The sequence below is a fragment of the Schistocerca gregaria genome, chromosome 1 (genome assembly GCF_023897955.1).
Source record: "Schistocerca gregaria isolate iqSchGreg1 chromosome 1, iqSchGreg1.2, whole genome shotgun sequence".
Lineage (NCBI taxonomy): Eukaryota > Metazoa > Arthropoda > Insecta > Orthoptera > Acrididae > Schistocerca > Schistocerca gregaria.
In genome coordinates, this window is record NC_064920.1 from 652,764,494 (window position 1) to 652,781,055 (window position 16,562).

Genomic DNA, 16,562 nt, shown 5'->3' on the forward strand with positions numbered 1-16,562 from the left:
ATAGCGAATACTGTCCTGGGATAGGTTATGCCACGGCTGCTCGGGCTGTTGAAGTACTTCTGTGACAGTGGTTGGTTGATGAATCGCTGGAGTCACTCCTCATCCCTTCATATCCCACACATGCTGGATTAGAGACAAGTCTGGGCATCGTGCTGGTCAGGGAAGTTGCTGCACATCCTGGAGAGCACGTTGAGTTTCACGGGCAATGTGTGGGAGGGCATTAACCTACTGGAACGACACATCACCTTCCTGTTGCAAGAGCAGCAAAAGAATGGGTCTAACAACATTCTGTGCTTACCGAATGCTGGTTAGCGTCTCCTGCAGAAACACCAATGGCGAACGAGAGTTGTAGCTTATCGCAGCCCAGACTATAAGGCCTGGGCGAATGCTCTTTACGAAACAGCGCTCACTAGGCCTACGCCGTACGTGTAAACGATCATCACTCGCGTGCGGGCAGAATCTGCTTTCATCGCTGAAGACCACAGCGCGCCACTTCATCTTCCAAGTGATCCCCTGAAAGCACCCGTCGAGTCGTGCACATCAACTCTGTGCCGCGAGTGGAAGACGGGCTACGTTGCGCGTCCCTAGCCCCCCTGGTAATAACCGTTTTAACAGTTCGTGTCGACACGTCTGGGTTCAGAAGCCCTCATGTATGTGCTGTGGCATCTTTTCGATTTTCCACTGCTGCTCTCGCAAAACGACGACTCTGGCTGGCGTCTGTGCTGCATGGGCATCCAGAACATCGTCTGCGTGCACGAGAATGTTCACGTGACCACTGGTGACGACATCGTTGTCCAGACTGTTTGTCATTCTCCGAAAGGACCACTATGCTACTCGACAGGCCACAGTCTGACCCCTGTCATAATCGCTCAGCTGGGTGTAGGAAGCACGAGTGCGACTCCATGGCATAGTTGCCTGCTTACTTCACATGTTTGCACCGCACTGAGCCTTCTGAATGACCGAGCGAGGTGACGCAGTGGCTATCACACTGGACTCGCATTCAGGAGTACGACGGTTCAATCCTGCGTCAGGCCATCCTGATTTAGGTTTTCCGTGATTTCACTAAAACGCTTCAGGGAAATGCCGGGATGGTTCCTTTGACAGAGTACCGCTGCCTTCTTTCCCCATCCTTCCCTAATCCGATGATACCAATGACCTCGCTGTTTGGTCTCTTCTCCCAAATCAACCCAACCCATCTGGATGCGAGCGTTCCCTAATAAAGAGTAGGCACAGATCGCGCTCTGGTAGCTATGCCACTACGTTATCTGTTGGTGGACAACGTTGAAACAATTATCAGTACATCTACTGTCCTCCAGGTGGCATATACCGTCGTCGGATGAAAATCAACGTCCTCTTACTGGGTGTACAATTTTTTTTTCTGTCAGTGCATATGATAAGTCTGTCTTAAAAAAAAAAAACAGCAGAGACTAGTATCGATAAGGTGCCTGCCACGTATGACAGAAAGGGAACTTCGAAAATTTGTAACAATAGTAAGTCTTCCTTGAAGTTGGGCACAGGGCACAGCATTTCTGTTACCCGACATGGCTTCTAGGCTGGAAACGGTGTTTTACACGTAAAGCTCCAGTCTTAGAAATTAAATTTGTTACAAATGCTCTGTCTGGAAGGAAAGTAATCTCTAATTAGCTGCCTAAGTCCGTAGTTGCATGTGTTTTTGTATCAGTTGGTTTCATTGACTATTTTGTATTTGCATGTACTACATAGTATCGAAACAAGCGGATAAGAGCAGCGGTGCAGAAATTCTTTGATACGAGTATCGGTTATGTCAGCCCTATTTTCAAATTACGAAGCGCTTTTCTAGTTATATATTAACCGCCATTGCTTCCTTGACGACTAAAAATAATTTATTGATGTATTTCACAGAATGAGTACAAAATTTGATAGCGATCAATAAAGAATTAATATTCATTTTCAAATTGGCATGGACAGTGCAGTTTCTACTTCCTGCTACGACAATGAGAGATACAAATATGGTCACTATGTCAGTGTCATAAGCACACTTCTATAAGATCTGTTTACAAAAAGTAAATAAAGAAAGACTAAACTCAGACAGTTCACTTTTTTTTCCAGAAAGGCGTAACGCATTACGTTTCCGGACAGAATAACGTCCTCGAATCTATTCTTTAACGACCTTTTTTCTTGTATAATAAAGATGTCTAAAATATTTTTTAAAATGTGTATTGACGGGGTCTTATCGTATGTCTTAATGCAGTAAGTTTTGAAGTTTCTAACTACTTTTTATTTAACAGCATTGTAACACTTACGAGAAAAACATTGAATTTCTGTTTACAAGCCTTAGTCTCTTGACACGGTTATGTCTGGTGATTTCACTCGATATTGTCGTAGTACACGGCTAAAATCACCCTTTCCAGTTGCAGGTTACCTATCTAATGGCTTCCAGAGGCAACAAAAATTTTATTTTCAGTGTTTCATTGGCGTATTGGCCGAATTTAAAAATTAAAAATGCTGCGGCAATTTACTCCTTAAGACGTATAATGTTAAGTGAAGCATTAAAGCTAGAAACTGTGATTATATCATGAGGCAGAATTACTCACGACATTACCCCGGCTATATTCGTCCAGTAGTTGAGAATGAGACCACGTAGCAACTACCAGTTACCTTTTCACACACCTTCCTGGAACATTCTCTCGCTGACATACTCCACAGAATAATTAAAGGAGAAAGGATTATCCCTCACTACATTTTCGCTGTTCATGCAGTAAAATTGATGTATTCCTTTCTTATTAGAGGTCGCGCATCCACAGGAACGCACTCTCTTTCTCAGCGACGGTCGAGTCCAACCCTCTGTACCGAAACGGCGGCATCCCCAGCTGCCTGTTACCTGTTGAACAGTGTGCTCTGTCTTATGATGGAAACGTTCTCCGCCCTCCTCGTTTACACTGTGAGAAAAGGAGATGTGAGCATGCTGGCTGAAGTGCAAACTTTCTCAAACGATTCCCAAGAAACCACTCTGAAAAAAAAAAATTATTCTTCCGCATCTCATAGCCTCTTTAGTTAGCTACCTGATGAACTGTTTACCGTTTCGTTGACGGTCACAGTTACGACATTTCTGTATTATTAAGTAAGATACTGCGCGAAATGCGAATACTTTGCAATGAAAAATAGGGATCGCTATGGATTTGCGTTTGCTACATGTTAGACTGTATATTTCTGCATATGAAACGGAACTAACAATCTAAACTTTTCTTCAAACATGAGAACTATATCTATCAGCGATCCAGAGAAAATACACTCAAAGAACACATTGACACCGGTGTGTCAGACCCGCCATACTTGTTCCGGACACTGCGAGAGGGCTGTATAAGCAATGATCACACGCACGGAACAGCGGACACACCAGGAACCGCGGTGTTGGCCGTCGAATGGCGCTAGCTGCGCAGCATTTGTACACCGCCGCCGTCAGTGTCAGCCAGTTTGCCGTGGCATACGGAGCTCCATCGCAGTCTTTAACACTGGTAGCGTGCCGCGACAGCGTGGACGTGAACCGTATGTGCAGTTGACGGACTTTGAGCGAGGGCTTATAGTGGGCATGCGGGAGGCCGGGTGGACGTACCGCCGAATTTGCTCAACACGTGGGGAGTGAGGTCTCCACAGTACATCGATGTTGTCGCCAGTGGTCGGCGGAAGGTGCACGTGCCCGTCGACCTGGGACCGGACCGCAGCGACGCACGGATGCACGTCAAGACCGTAGGATCCTACGCAGTGCCGTAGGGGACCGCACCGCCACTTCCCAGCAAATTAAGGACACTGTTGCTCCTGGGGTATCGGCGAGGACCATTCGCAACCGTCTCCATGAAGCTGGGCGACGGTCCCGCACACCGTTAGGCCGTCTTCCGTTCACGCCCCAACATCGTGCAGCCCGCCTCCAGTGGTGTCGCGACAGGCGTGAATGGAGGGACGAATGGAGACGTGTCGTCTTCAGCGATGAGAGTTGTCGCGTCCCAAGCGTGGGTTTTGCGAGGGATTGAGCGACACGGTTCGTAAACGGGAATTAGCCGGTTGACCTAATTGAGAGGGAGACTTTTGATCTGGCTAAGATGTTAACTTCCCTGGTGTGAAGGTACAAGGCTAGGATGTTGGTAGAAGTAAACTCGTATGGACGTTATAAAAGTTCTAATTTATTCATAAAGAATACAGATCACCCTAACTGCGTAGTGATTGTACCTACAGAATAGCCAAGCCCATTACAGAGACGGTGACTGACTTCCACCGTTCTGGCTGCCTGATAGAACTTTCCAGCACTTTGCTGCCCACACTAGCACCCTACGTCAGAGTCCCGCGGTCGCTGCCTAAACGCTCATCGGCGACTATCTCCAACTGTCTGCCTGCAGCCCGCCCTCAGCCCAAGTCGGCTGCTACTCACGCTGACTACCGTCGCTGCCTCAACCCGAGAGGGAGATCGATCGATCCCCGGAGCGGCGTGCCTCCGAGTTTTGTTAGCTCTTCCCCTTCGACCCCGCCAGCGCTTGGCATGACGTAGCGTCGAGTGCAACTTTTCCTTATTAGGGATTGTTTTAGTATTAACTTCAGTACTTTTCTTCAGAAGCTGGGTGGAGAGGTAGAGGGGCCTCTCCCTATATGGTCACGCACTGCGTCCTGAGCCCTTCATTGGCTCCTCATGACGTAGTGCGGTCCCCACCTAGGGCCCTCTTTCTTTCTCTCTCCGCTCCCAGACTTCTCCCTCTAGCCAAGAGTGTTGATACTGCAAGTTATTGTTTATTAAGGGACCTGCCCAGAGCGCCCTGTTTATCTTAATAGCTGAGTCTGCTTCCTTGCTTATCACGCGCAGCTGCCTGGCCGCTTGGACCGCCGCCTCAGCTATCTGGCTGCGTCGTTATCTTTTGTGACCCCTCTGACACGCCTGGCGTCCCCTGTTAACTCTATCTCCCCGTATGATTTCTGGTGTATCGTCTGAGAACAACTGCATTTAGACTTGGCTTTTCTGTGGTTACAACACCTCCCCCGCCAGGGAAATTGGCGTTACTCCTCAGAGTAGCGTCAATTGTGACTCTGTTATTTTTTTTTCCATTACATGCTTTACAGATTTGTTTATTACATTAGCGTCTGATATGTTATATTTTTCATTTTCATTTAGTAAAGTCAAATTCATTAAACACACAATAATACAATTACATTATACATGCCTAACATTCAGTTATGTCAAAATCATTTGCATTAAAATCAAAAGACACTTTCATTGATACATACATTCACATTTCAATTAGAATTACATTTCAAATACAGTTACATTTCAATTACACATTTCAAATACAGTTACATTTCAATTACACATTTCAAATACAGTTATTTAACGTCTGTTTCTGAAAGCGACCGTCCCACCTTGGTCTTTTCCACATCTTTCATAAATTACTATCTCTTCAGTTTCTTTATTACTGTGTCTTCTAGCTGAACTAGTCTCTGGGTATTGGTTCACTATGGTATTTCTTATACATACTTTTCCACAACAATCACTGTCTTCAAAATATTTCCATATACTTTTAAAACAGTCTTTACAACATTTACAGTTTTTACAACAGCATGTTATTATGATTAGAATAACTATTGATATGGCTACATACGTAGTTATGGAGTAATGTGTGAAGTACCTGGAGTACTTCATTTCCTCCTCTTGTCTCTCTACCATCTTCTGGACATCATCCAGTCTTTTTCCTGCGACTTTCAAGTCGTCTAACTGTGTTATTACCTGGTCCAATGGCAAATCTAATGCTAACGTTGAGACATTCCTTTTTTCCTTGTTTACCACGCAACAATCGAATTCTAGATTGATCTGCGGAACTATGTCTTTCTTCGTCACATTACTCTGAATCACTCTATCTGTTTGTATGAACACTCTAGTGCCATACCCCTCACATTTACTGTAAAAACTAAATTTTCCTACCCCTTTTATTACTAGGTCCTTTGGTGGTTCCCTTCCACACAATACTGTTAAGCCTTCTTCCTTCGGTGCTACATATAGCCATTCCTTACTGTTTAGATGAGTCCAAAGGCTCTGATTCAGTGCGACTATTTTTCGCACACAATCTTCCGGAATTTCTCTTACCGGTTGCAACAATTTGGCTTCGCACTCTTCGTGGTCGAATGTTGACAGCAAGGCGAATGCTTGTTTGCACAGTCTCCTATTTTTACTTAGCTCCTTGCATTTTAGTTCCTCCGCAGAAAGTTTCGCGTACTGCCTTTTGGATTCATCTATTAGTAAGAATTCTTTCTCTGGCTGTATGTACACATATTTACCTTTCATGTTTGGAATTTCTTTTGGTAGTGGGAGTACTCTATACAAATTGAAATTGTTATTATTTATTAATGGAATATTAATTACATATCCTAGTATGCTACCCGAGATGAAAACATCTAAATCAATTATTCTTAACAATAGATAACCTGAGGACTCCGTAAGAGGAACAGGAAACTTTACATCTTTTAGTTCTTCCCGTATTAAACTTAGGTATTTTACAATTTGGACTGGATTAATTATATGAGGCTGTAGTATTCCCTTCTGAGCATTTACAATGGCATTTATCATTTGTTCGTATTCCTCTTCGATCTGACCAAACACTGCCGATAGTTGTGATACTTGCTCTGTTACTGTGGCGAAGGACGCTACACGTTTAAACCCTATATCGGTTTCCTTCACGTATTCCTTCATGAGTCGTTCTAGTCTTTGCATACCTGTCTTCAGAACGTGCTCATTTGACTCTAGTGTATATACCGTCCTGTTTACTCCCGCCAATGTGGCTCTTACCACTGCCACCTGTTCCTTTCTTAGCCTCAACAACCCTTCTGAGTTTTTCTCCATAGCGTCTATTCTTTCCTTATAGTATGCTGCATCTGCTTCGTCCAACGTCCCGAACAGTATTTTACTTACCTGCCCGACGAAGTTGAATACTCCTCTCTTCCTTCTGGTCTCGTGTTTCGTTAGCTGCTATACTAAAAGTTGCAATCCTGTGATTTTTTCCACATGATGGGTTACTTGTTGGTCTAGTACCCTGCATTCTATTAATCCTACATTTAATTGTGTTAGTGTTTCTCGGCACCTTTGTACCGCTGCCCTACCATACCTCTCTGCATTCTGAAACCTTTCTGTTATTATATCTAGATTTACGTATGTGACTATTCTTCATGTGGTACTGTATATTTCTACCTGTCCTCTATTATCGTAATATAGTCCTGATGAACTCGGAAATGGCGTCACTTAGTACTCATTTGTTGCATGCTCTGATGCAGTGATGTAGTATGCTGTTATCACTATGACGAATTTCACGACCTGCCACTTGAGTGCCATACCTGAAATTTAAAAGAATTGTTTCAGCCTGTTGGCATGTACTTTTGTTTCCTTATTTCTTTTAACTTTTATTACTACGTTAGGACCTTCCACTTTTACTACTTCAAATGGACCTCTCCATTGTGAATCTAATTTCCGAGATCTACCCCGTCTCACCGACTCATCGTGCAGTAATACTTTATCTCCTACCTTGAAGTTTTTTGGATTTTGTTTCATGTCATACTGTTCCTTACTGATTTTCTTACTTCTTATAATCGAGTCTCTGGCCACTCTTTGGGCTTCCTGCATTCTCGCTCTTAGTTTATTTACATACATTTCATAATTGTAACTTACCTGCTGTGTTTCTTGCTGCAGTACTCCTGGTATGTTAACCTTTCTTCCGTATAGTAATTCAAATGGTGTGTATCCTGTGCTGCTGTGTGGTGTAGTGTTGAACACAAAAATTTCATACGGTACCCATTTGTCCGAAGAACTTTGATCTCCTGTTACAATGTGTCTGAGATACTCTACAATAGTTCTATGACTTCTTTCTAGTGCACCATTTGATTCAGGGTGGTACGCTGTAGTATTTATACGCTTTACCTTCAACAATTTACATACACTTTTAAATACATCACTCAGAAAGTTAGACCCTTGATCTGTTAATAATACTGATGGAATTCCATACCTTAATACTACGTTTTCCACAAATGCCTCAGCTACTGTTTCGGCATCTTGTTTGTCAATTGGGATTGCTAAGGTAAATTTACTCAGATCGTCTTGGAATGTTAACATGTACCTTTTTCCTGTATTAGATACATCTAGTGGACCCACTATATCCATCGCACACTTTCCGAATACTGTTTCTGCTGTGTCTGTAATTTCCAAGGGCATCCTAGTTTTCATTTGCGTGTTTTTATTCTTTTGACACGATGGGCATTTCCTAATGTAATTTTCAATGTCACGCTTCATTCCGCGCCACTGCTTGTATGCTTTAATTCTTTCGAGTGTCCTGTGCATTCCTTGGTGACCTCCCAAGGGATTGTCATGCATTTCCTTTAGTATATTTTCTTTTTCTTCGGGACTAATTTCCTCACCACTATCCGTTTCCTGTTCTATTTCACTCGACACTTGTGCTTGCCGCACGTTTACGGAACTTTCTTCCCCATTTGCTTTTGCTGCCGAGATCTCTGTCTCCACCTTCTGCTTCGCATCTATCTCTTCCTTCCCTTCATGCCTTATTCTACTCAGCGCATCTGCATTACTATTTAACTTTCCTGGCTTGTATATTACTTCATAATCATATTCCTCGAGTTTCAGTCTCCACTTCAGCAGTCTCGAACTCGGATCTTTGACATTAAATATCCACGTTAGTGGCTTATGGTCTGTCACTACAGTGAACTTTCTGCCATATACATATGGTCTGAACTGTTTTACTGCGTAAACTATAGCCAACAACTCTTTTTCCGTTGTGCTATAATTTAGTTCGGCTTTGTTCAATGCTCTGGATGCATATGCGATGGGCAAGTCTTCGCCAATCTTCTTACCTTGCGATAACACTGCACCCAAGGCTGCGTTACTCGCATCCGTTGTAATGATGAACGGTTTCGTAAAGTCAGGGTACTGAAGTAACGGAGGGTTTATTAATTTCTCTTTTAGTTCTTCGAACGCATTGTTCTGACGTTCGCTCCATCGGTACTCCACTCCCTTTTTTAAGAGCTCATGGAGAGGTTTCGCAATCTTGCTGAAGTTAGCAATGAAACGGCGGTAGTAACCTATCAATCCGAGAAACCCTTTTAGTTCCTTAGTGGTCTTTGGCTGTGGGAAGAACTTCACCTTCTCCACCTTCGCCATATCTGGTGATATTCCTTTGTCAGTGATGCAATGACCTAGGAAGATTACTTCCTTCCTCAGGAATTCACACTTGTCTGGTTGCAGCTTCAAATTGTGCTCTCGCAACCTGTCAAATATTTCCCGGAGCTTTTCGTTATGCTCCTGCAGGTTTTTCCCATAGCATACTATGTCGTCTAGATATACAAAGCATTTCACTCCTTGTAAACCTGCCAAGACTGTATTCATCAGTCTCTGAAAACATCCTGGGGCTCCCTTCAGTCCCATCGGCATTCGTTTGTATTCGTAATGCTGATAGTTCGAGCTAAATGCCGTTTTCTCTCTGTCCTTCTCGTCCGTCAATATTTGATGGTACCCGCTTGCGAGGTCAAGCGTCGAAAAGTACTTAGCTTGCCCTAACTGATCCAGTATCTCGGAGATATTCGGTAGTGGAAATGCATCGCCTACAGTGATATCATTTAATCTTCTGTAGTCCACTACGATTCTCCATTTCTGTTTGCCACTAGCGTCTAGCTTCTTTGGAACTAACAGTAACGGTGCGTTCCAAGCGCTCTTACTCTAGACAATTATGTCATCTCTTAGCATCTGCTCTATTTGCTCCCTTAGCACTTCCTTTTGCGCTTCCGGGGTCCTGTACGGTCTAGCGTTTACTACCTTTCCCGCGTGTTCCGGTGCAATCGGTATTCTGTGCTTCACTGCGGAAGTATAGGACAGGTTGTCCCCTGGTAGATGAAATACATCTCTGTATTCCGCGCAAACCTCTGCTAGAGCGCTTTTCTCTTCAGCGTTCAAATGATCCATTCTTAATTGCCTTCGCAACACACTAGTACGACTTTCTGTCTTTCCTATGACATTAGTACAACATTTTACTTCGCGTATTTTCCCTACTTTTTCTAATTCTTCCGTCATTAACCTGACGTTTCCTAACTGCACTCTGTCTTCTGACAAGTTTAATGCACTTACTATGCATTTCCCATTTCGCACTTTTACTAACGCTTCAGGTACATGTACCCCTTGTGCAATCTCCTGCCTAGGAATAATCATTTCCTTTTCGATTCCCCTTTTTACATTTCCTTCCACCTTTAATAACATTATTTTTTCCTCTCGGGGCCCTATTTCCCCGCCTACTTCTGAATCTTGTTCGTTCTCATGTCCCTTTGGCTCTTCCTCTACTACTAAGGGTATATCTCGCCCTTTTAGTCTCACTATTTTACCTGCATAGTCTAACTTAACTCTATGCTCTGTCAAGAAATTTCTGCCTATCAGTCCGTCGTACGGAATATCTAATCCTCTCCCGTACACGTGAAATTTTTGCCCTACTTGCTCAGAACCGTCCACACTTAAGTGTACCTGTACCGTACCTATTGTGCTGACCGCCTCACTGGTTACACCTTTTAGCCGAAGCCTTCCCGCTTCATTAATTGCAAGTGTACTATTTATGGGAATACTCGTTCTCTTGAGCAGACACAACTGTGCTCCAGTGTCTATTAGCAACTTCAAATATCTTTTTAATTCTATGCAGTATAAAACCAAAACGTCATTTTCTGTTGCACAGTCGATTACCCTAACTGAGGGTTTACCTATCGCAACAAGGCCCGACTGTGCGGCCTTGCCGCCTCTTAGTTTCCCTGCACCACTTTACCGGTTTTGCTCGATACTGGCACCCTGCCTTTTCTCCATGCGTGCCAGGGCCCTGCGTGACAATCTTTCGCGTAATGTCCCGGCCGCTTACACTTGAAACAAGCAACGTCTTTTACCCTCGTACACGGAACTCCACAGTTCCCTGGTAGATTACATTGTGGGCACCTCCACTCTCGTAACCCTCCATCAGCTTCCCTATGATTTCCTCTAAAGTCTCTTGTATGTAGCGGCTGAATTTTTCTTAATCTTACCCGGCATTCCGCGTCTGTATGTCTTGGCTTGTCGCACCCGTAACAAAAATTCGTAAACTCTTTGCCCGTCATTATCCGTCCTCTTCCCTCTGGCCTATTCTTTCTACACTTGCTTGCCATGTGCCCTCTCAATCCACAATTGAAACATTTCAAATCTCTAATATCTCTGGTATTCTTCACCGTTTCCTTTCCCCGGTTGAAAGTTACTCTTGGGGCTAGTCCCCGCTCTTTCATTGACAGTATTGCACTTTCTTCTTGCAATGCTAGTTCCACGGCCGCTGCTAGCGTGATTTCATCGCCTCTACTTCTTACTATCGTCTGTATTCTATCATTGCTTAACCCTTGTATAAAGCATGCTCTTCCTAGTGAATCCACCAGTTCTATTGCGCCCTTTAAGTTCTCCCTAGCCGTAACTCTGCTTACTGCTTCCCTGAAATCCCTTTGCATTTCATCTATTCGGCTTGCCCATGTCGCAATTGGCTCTCCTTGTCCCTGTCTCGATTGAAATATCTTGCACGCGTAGTAGTCAATGGTACGCTTACTCGCATAATTTTCCTCTAGAACATGTTTTACTTCCTGCCATGTCCCCGTGCGTTCCCTTACTTGCAGCCTCGATCTGGCCTCTCCGGTTATTTTGGCTTTAACAAACTTCAGTAACGTTTCGTGTTCCTCCGGTTTCACAAGTTCAAATGCAGCGTCTACATTTTCAATAAACTCCCTAAGATCTCTCTTATTTCCTTCGAACACTTTTGGAACTATACACAAGGCTTCTTTCACTGATACCTTACCGCTACTGGAGGATGACGGAACTTCGTTAGTTTGGGCCATCTTACCAACTTAACTATGTTAGCACTTTACAATACAAGATACAAAATTCTTAATATAATTTTATATGTACCGCTTCTCTTGTGCCGCGCTGCCGCGATGCGTCGGCCGCCGCTCTGCTGGGCTGTGCCGACCCCGTCGCTCGCCTCGGCTGCCGCTGCTACGGCTGCTGCCGCTGCTCGGCCCGGACCCCCGGTCTCGAACGCTGGCTGCTTAGGCACCTCCGCGTCGTGCTGCCGCTATCCTGCGTTGCCCAGCACCCGCGAGGACTACTTCTCTGGACTCTGTCGTAGTGGGGCTACTAATGCTGAAAGTTGCGAGTCGCCACAACTTCCTGCTAATTGCCACAGTCGCTGTAGCAAAATCTACTGGCTCCTATCTCCTCTTTGCCTATATGCCTTTGTGGTACCCCACACCTGGCACCAAAACTTTTATTTATGTCGCGTCCCAAGCGTGGGTTTTGCGAGAGATTGAGCGACACGGTTCGTAAACGGGAATTAGCCGGTTGACCTAATTGAGAGGGAGACTTTTGATCTGGCTAAGATGTTAACTTCCCTGGTGTGAAGGTACAAGGCTAGGATGTTGGTAGAAGTAAACTCGTATGGACGTTATAAAAGTTCTAATTTATTCATAAAGAATACAGATCACCCTAACTGCGTAGTGATTGTACCTACAGAATAGCCAAGCCCATTACAGAGACGGTGACTGACTTCCACCGTTCTGGCTGCCTGATAGAACTTTCCAGCACTTTGCTGCCCACACTAGCACCCTACGTCAGAGTCCCGCGGTCGCTGCCTAAACGCTCATCGGCGACTATCTCTAACTGTCTGCCTGCAGCCCGCCCTCAGCCCAAGTCGGCTGCTACTCACGCTGACTACCGTCGCTGCCTCAACCCGAGAGGGAGATCGATCGATCCCTGGAGCGGCGTGCCTCCGAGTTTTGTTAGCTCTTCCCCTTCGACCCCGCCAGCGCTTGGCATGACGTAGCGTCGAGTGCAACTTTTCCTTATTAGGGATTGTTTTAGTATTAACTTCAGTACTTTTCTTCAGAAGCTGGGTGGAGAGGTAGAGGGGCCTCTCCCTATATGGTCACGCACTGCGTCCTGAGCCCTTCATTGGCTCCTCATGACGTAGTGCGGTCCCCACCTAGGGCCCTCTTTCTTTCTCTCTCCGCTCCCAGACTTCTCCCTCTAGCCAAGAGTGTTGATACTGCAAGTTATTGTTTATTAAGGGACCTGCCCAGAGCGCCCTGTTTATCTTAATAGCTGAGTCTGCTTCCTTGCTTATCACGCGCAGCTGCCTGGCCGCTTGGACCGCCGCCTCAGCTATCTGGCTGCGTCGTTATCTTTTGTGACCCCTCTGACACGCCTGGCGTCCCCTGTTAACTCTATCTCCCCGTATGATTTCTGGTGTATCGTCTGAGAACAACTGCATTTAGACTTGGCTTTTCTGTGGTTACAACAGAGTCGCTTCTGCCTTGGTGCCAATGATGGTCGTATGCGTGTTTGGCGCCGTGCAGGTGATCGGCACAATCAGGACTGCATACGGCCGAGGCACACAGGGCAAACACCCGGCATCATGGTGTGGGGAGTGATCTCCTACACTGGCCGTACACCTCTGGTGATCGTCGAGGGGACACTGAATAGTGCACGGTACATCCAAACCGTCATCGAACCCATCGTTCTACCATTCCTAGACCGGCAAGGGAACTTGCTGTTCCAACAGGACAATGCACGTCCGCATGAATCCTGTGCCACCCAACGTGCTCTAGAAGGTGTAAGTCAACTACCCTGGCCAGCAAGATCTCCGGATCTGTCCCCCATTGAGCATGTTTGGGACTGGATGAAGCGTCGTCTCACGGGGTCTGCACGTCCAGCACGAACGCTGGTCCAACTGAGGCGCCAGGTGGAAATGGCATGGCAAGCCGTTCCACAGGACTACATCCAGCATCTCTACGATCGACTCCATGGGAGAATAGCAGCCTGGATTGCTGCGAAAGGTGGATATACACTGTACTAGTGCATGCTCTGTTGCCTGTGTCTATGTGCCTGTGGTTCTGTGATCATGTGATGTATCTGACCCCAGGAATGTGTCAATAAAGTTTCCCCTTCCTGGAACAATGAATTCACGGTGTTCTTATTTCAATTTCCAGGAGTGTATATTGTGTGCAGTGCACTCACTTTTGATCGTGTGCGGGAAGCATAGAATGTTGGTGAAGTATTCATAACACACTCATATCTCCTAAAAGGTTCGATATACAGAAAATAATTCTTGGAAAATGATAGCAGGAAAAGCGGAGAGTATTTTATCGTATAGGTAACAGGTTAAACTTTCTTATCTACTGCATTGTATGAGGTATTACAGATTTTTTTGAATGAGATAATTAAATTATTTCATTGTGAAATATAACATCTCAGCATTCGTTAACTCACCATTTTTCAACAAAGAAACACTAGTCGCAAGTCGACAGACGAATAATGTTTCTCAAGTGATGGGATGGCTTTTTTCATACGTGTTGTGGGAGTTGGTCACAATATGTGAGAACGTTACCATTAATGCTAAGAACCCTCCTCTCATCACTAACCACTGGAAATACCGGAGGGTAGTAGGTGCATCGTGTATTCTTCATTCATTTTATGGAAAACCCACATATGTAATTCTTTAGCTACCCAGTTTCGTATAAAACGTGCGAGAAACTGAAATTATCTATCCCGAAAGTCTTTCATAGAATGACGGGTACTAGCACACCGCTGTTATCATACCTGAGAAAATGAGGTTGTAAATTAGCTTTTAAATGAGAATCGCCAACCGAGATCAGCTTGAAATCTCCATCCAGAAATCTGTCAGTTTGCTGGAGTTACCTATTGTTTAGTTCGAACAACATTTTGGTAATTATTTCAGTTACATTCATGATCATTTACACTACTGAGGAAGGCCTCAGTTCAAACACACCAGTCCATAATAGGCAGTCGAGCTAGAATTGTCACGAGTATAGTGTTTCCCTTTTTTATTCTCGGCTAAGGAACGGAACGTGTAATGATTCCACCTTCCATCTGTTCTGTTACTTACTGCCTTAGCTGATTCCAGTGCTACTGAGCAGCGCGTGTTTCGTTAGTATGAGTTGCTGAGAGTGTCGGCAACAGTGCCATAAGCTATGAATCTGGTGAGAAATATGCAAAGTGTTTCTACGTTCAGTAATAAGGCTTTTAAAAAAAATGGAGCTGAATCCTCTCGCAACATGCAGTTTCTCATCGACCCATACTAAGCAGGCATACTTCATTTTGAATAGGATTTACTATCTTAAAGTAAATGTCCACCATTTTAGAGGTGAGGAACCACACTTTTGCGGTCCCAAGCGACATAAGTTACTCATCGTATGTACGACAGCAGCTACGATTGTGAAGTATTTTTTACTTGTAAAAGAATTATCACATTGCATATATGCTACCATACGGTGAACGGCAATAATAAAACTTATCCTCTCTGTACGCCACTTCACTTTTACTCATTCTTACCTAACTCCTTTTCAGATACTTTACTCTAATGACATACACATTATAGGGGAAATGGGATGAACAACTTCTAACATTGGTCATCTAAGAGCCTCATCTTGTGTGCGTCGTATACATCACGTATACGAGTATATAGGTGGTAATGATGTTGCTTCCATCACGTTTGTTGCAGTTTTAACACTCTCTCTCTTTCTGTGTGTGTGTGTGTGTGTGTGTGTGTGTGTGTGTGTGTGTGTGTGTGTGTGTGTGTGTCCGTCCCTCTCTTTCCAGCTCTGAGGCAAGGAAGATCTACAGACAAAATGTAAAACGTAAGTTATTTATTTTCCGAACTCTCTAGTTTACACACTGTTGGAACACTCTTCTTCGATCATCGATTTCAATAACGCACAAATGGACATAGGAAAGGTTACCACTTTTTAAGACGAGAAGGAGAACCACATTTATATGCAGAATTCATGGACGATAGTAAAAGCAAGCTTATGCTCAATGTCTGATGTGGTCCTCATTGACAGCCGGGTTATTACCGCTTATAGATAGTTTTCTTTAACGTGTGTGCTTAAAACTAATGAAACATCGTATAAATTAATTAAAACAACACTACGAGACACTCAATAGAAGATCTAGTAATAAAGTAAAAGGCTTCAGAATTATATCACGTTGACCACTAACAAATTCTCATACTCAAACCTTCTCATCACTCACACTATCATACTGTCATCCTTAAATTTTCAAGGTTTTGTAATAGTCAAAAGCTACGGCATTTCACATTATTCGTGGCACTCTCACTGCTAATATTGCGTGAACCACGAGGAATTATGTTGAACAAGCTATTTCGGCAGCCAAACATATATTGAAGCGCACGTTGCCGTAAATTCTGTCATGAGGTACTGCCAGGTAGCGTGTCGGACCTCCTTTTGCCAGGCGTAGTGCAGCATCTAGACGTGACATGGACTCAACAAGTCTTGACAAAACGCCTGAAGAAATACTGAGTCACGCTGCCTCGATAGCCGTTCATAATTGTGAAAGTGTTGCATGTGCACGATTTTGCGCACGAACTGACCTCTCGGTTATGTCCCATAAATGTTCGATGGGCTTCATGTCGAGCGATCTGGGTGGCCAAATCATTCGTTCGAACTGTCCAGAATGTTCTTCAAATCAGTCGTGA

At 44.4% G+C, this 16,562-nt stretch overlaps 1 protein-coding gene across 1 annotated transcript in view; it reads right to left on the reverse strand.

The window, feature by feature from the left end:
• The window catches only part of LOC126361173 (uncharacterized), a 698,690-nt gene that overhangs the window by 390,598 nt on the left and 291,530 nt on the right, over positions 1-16,562 (reverse strand). The gene's annotated exons all lie outside the window — the stretch shown is intronic.